General features: G+C 36.2%; 1 pseudogene; it reads right to left on the reverse strand.

The window, feature by feature from the left end:
- Positions 1 to 726: 726 nt before the first annotated feature.
- Positions 727 to 3,860, reverse strand: LOC149561342 (uncharacterized; annotated as a pseudogene).
- Between the last annotated feature and the right edge of the window lie 266 nt (positions 3,861 to 4,126).

The raw sequence follows: 4,126 nt of genomic DNA on the forward strand, positions 1-4,126 counted from the left end.
GTTGCATCTCTTAGAGATCATTGTTGAATAATTCAATAGTTTGTGGTTTATGAACACAACCCAAAGCTACATCTTTTTGAGGATCACAAGAAAACTTAATGGATCCCTATCTGGTTCAGTGTTTACTACTTCAAAAGAACATTTTATTGAAATATGTATTTAAATTATGCAATTAACATGTTTTATTTTGTAAGCTTTAAGTGGGGTCCCTAAGATATATTTTATGTCACGAGGATCAATGTATTAAGAAGGGAAATGTTGGAATAATACATTGTCAGTGAGAAGTTTGTAATTGTAGAACAATTTGTAAGAACTATCAAATTGTCGGTTATGTAATTACTAGATTGAAAATATCATCCATACATAGGTGAAAGGGGACAATATTTAAATTTAAGGTGAATACTATTTTTTACATGAATATATCACTTCTTTCAATCTCGTAATATTCATAGCCCCTAAGATATATAAATACTTTTACAAAATATTTCATATCAAGAAAAGTAGTGAAAACTAAATATCCATATAACCAATTTACTAATATGTTCAAAATATATATCACATTTAAATATTCATAATTTCAAACATATTTTTCTTAAAGAATGTCACAAGATGATACCATATAGATAGCATGCATTGAACATTATTCTCTCTAATTACAGTAGACTATCAAGAAATAAAGTAACAAAAATTCTTTGGGCTTAAGATGTAGATGTAGACCAACCTCCCCTAATTTCTTGATTCTGTGGTCTTCATATTTCTTTCATCATTAATAAAAGGTGAGATATCGATTGGGAATTGAAATTTTTTTGTGGTACTAAGGAATGCATTTCTAATTGTATTTAATCTATCAACTACCACAGACATATTAGGTCTCTCTGGAGGCAGCTCCCTTGTACAAAATAAACCAATCTGTATAGTTTGGGTAAGGCATTCCATTTTCATTGATGTCTCTGATTCATGAGCACCTATGAGAAGACAACTATCCACCACATGTGAAATTCTATTTGGAAAATGCATTTCTATCCATTTTCATAGACTGGTTCCTTCCCTAAACATATCATTTGTTGGTCATTTCCTTGTCAACAACTCTAAAACCAAAATTCTGTAACTGTAAACATCTCCTTTTGTAGTCAAATTTCCACTTGTTCCATATTCTATGATAACAAATAAACAAGAATTAATTTCTTTAAATCTTTTGAAGCACTTAATTATTTACATGATAAACAAGTAAACCAATGAAATGTAGAGTACAAAAAGAAGAAATCTATACTTGGTGCAATGTAGCCAATAGATCCTTTAAGTGCATTTGTAGAAGTTAGAGGATCCACAAAATTGCCAAATATAAGGCTAGAAAGGCCAAAATCTGCTATGTATGAAGTCATATCATCTCCTAATAAAATATTGTTGGGCTTGAGGTCGCAGTGAATAACTTGAACAAATGAGTGATGGTGAAGATATGCCATTCCTTGTGCTATCTCCATTGCTAATCTTATTCGATCATTTAAATTTAATCTGCACTCATCCCCTTCACAAGGATACATCCATCTCTCTAAACTTCCATTTGACATTAGTAGAAGAATTAAGGCTTTGAAGTCAAGGTTGGAACACGCTGAAATGATTTGAATTATGTTACGATGCCGAACTCTCTTTAATACATTGCATTCTCTTTTAAAACTTTGGTGAGCACATTCATCTTGCAACTTAAGAATTTTAACAACAACATTTATACCACTACTTAAAATCCCCTTATAAACTGACACCAAAACTACCAATTCCTATAAGATTATCATCACTGAACCCATTAGTTGCAGCTATAAGTTCTTTATATGAAATTGCTAGAGGCCATACTTTAAGAACAGGAATACTGGAATCTTTGCATGACCTATAGAAAATTCCTACCAACAGGAGAGACATGATCAAAATTGTAATCCCAACTACAACTGGAATTGTTACCTTTTTCAAGATTGATGATTTCTTTTGTTTGGAATGAGAGCATGGTGGCAAGTTCATCCATCCACCACAGAGTCCAAGATTTCCCATAATTTCTGAGGCATCAAGTGTTGTGAAAGCTCCTTCCTTTGGGACCTGTCCAGTTAACCCGTTTGATGACAGATTGATGTGCTGGAGCATTTTCATCTTTTTGAAAGCTACCGGTATCATAACTGACAAATTATTACATGAAAGATCCATGTACTGCAGATTTTGTAGGTCTGCCAAAGATGTAGGGATTGGCCCCTCAAACGCATTCATAGAAAGATTTAGATACTCCAACCCCTTGCAGCTTGCCAGTGCACTAGGAATGCTACCCGAGAAATTGTTCTGAGAAACGTCTATGGCTAAAACCATAATCATTTTGCTCATCTCCAAAATAGAACCTTGGAGGAAATTTCCGGAAACGTTGAAATAGATCTGGAGATTTTGAAGACCAGCAACTTCAGGAGGTATATTTCCCACTAGTTTGTTGTGCGACAAGTCCACCAATTCTAGAGTCTTGCTTCTACCTAAACTAGCTGGTATGTTTCCTGATAGTTGATTGTGATCAAGAAGAAGCCTTCTTAATTGTGGAAGGTTGCCAAGGCTATGAGGATTTTCCCCTGAAATCATGTTATTGCTCAGTGACAACAATCCAAGCTTTTTTGATTGATCAAACATTTCTGGAATTCTTCCCTGTAAATTGGTTTTGCCAAGGAATAATCTTTCGAGATTCTGAAGTTTGCTGAACGTGAATGGAATGGTCCCATTAAATGGGTTTTCTTCTAAGCTTACTGTTGCTACATTTGTGAGGTTACCAATCTCCTCTGGTATGTTTCCCCCAATTTCATTTGACCCTAATGATAAAATAGAGAGTAAATTTGAAAGGCCTCCAACTGAAGGTGGGAGGACGCCAGTGAGATGATTATGCCCCAAATCAAGAATTTCCAGGCCAGAGCAATTTGTTAACACTGATATAATAGACAAGCCCCTAGTTCCACTCACAAGATGGTTTCTCCACAATTCTAACACTGTCAGCTGCCGCATTTTCCCAATTTCGAGGGGCACTGTGCCGCTGAGTTGGTTTTTCCACAAAGCCAGCACTTGCAGTTGAGTACAATTAGTCGATGAGCTGGGTATTTCCCCAGTGAGTTGGTTTCCCCCCAAGTACAATTCTTGCAACTTTGTCAGCCTCCCCAACTCCCATGGAATTGGGCCGCTTAATTGGCTCAGAGTTAACTCTAACATTAGGAGCCCAGTGCAATTGGAAATGGCGGCGGAGATCCATCCTGTGAAGTTGTTGATGTCAAGAGCAAGCCACTTCAGCTGACTGAGCATACCCAATTCAGCAGGAATACCACCATGGAGTCTATTTTGGGCTAAGTCAAATATTATTAAGGAGGACATGTTTCCAAAGAAAGGTGGAATTATTCCTGTCAATTTGTTTATTCCTAATCCTATTCCTTGTAGATTTGAAAGCAGACACATTTCAGGGGGAATGCTTCCACTTAGATTTTTATAAGCCAACCGAAGCTTTCTTAAGCGAAAAATCCTTCCAAGTTGATAAGGAATATGGCCGTAGAAGCCATTATGTTTGAGAGCGAGTAGTCTAAGGAAGGAAAGGTTTCCCAGAAAGGGAGAGATTGGGCCAAGTAATCCCATACCTGTGAGATTCAGTGAAACCACACGCTGTCGACGAGAAGAGCAGATAATGCCAGTCCAATTGCAGAAGGTGTGATTGGGAGACCTGTCGAGGAGGGAGTTGTATGGATCCAGAAGTAGACAAGCCTTAAAAACCATGAGGGCTTGTTGATCAGTATAATTAGAAGGCTTTGCCAGATGATCAGAAGAGGCAGAAGAAGCAGCGTCTTCATTCTTAGCTTAGCCCTTGCAAAATCCTAGGAAACTTACGAAATTTTACATACAAATGAGAAATACATTCATATCAATTTCTCATCTATATAAAATACATGGATGACGTGGAGCGCAAGGATAACAGTAGAGGCTTTGAAAACAAAAATGTTACTTTAGAAAACAAAGAAGACAGATGGAGATGGAGAAAATGTGGAAAATTAATATCATATTATAATAAGCGCCCACATAGCTAGTATTAAATTTTGATATTTAATAAATTTGATAAATACAGTAAACTAAA

This window comes from Cupressus sempervirens, chromosome 4, assembly GCF_028749045.1.
Source record: "Cupressus sempervirens isolate cs-2001-9-10 chromosome 4, ASM2874904v1, whole genome shotgun sequence".
Taxonomy (NCBI): Eukaryota; Viridiplantae; Streptophyta; class Pinopsida; order Cupressales; family Cupressaceae; genus Cupressus; species Cupressus sempervirens.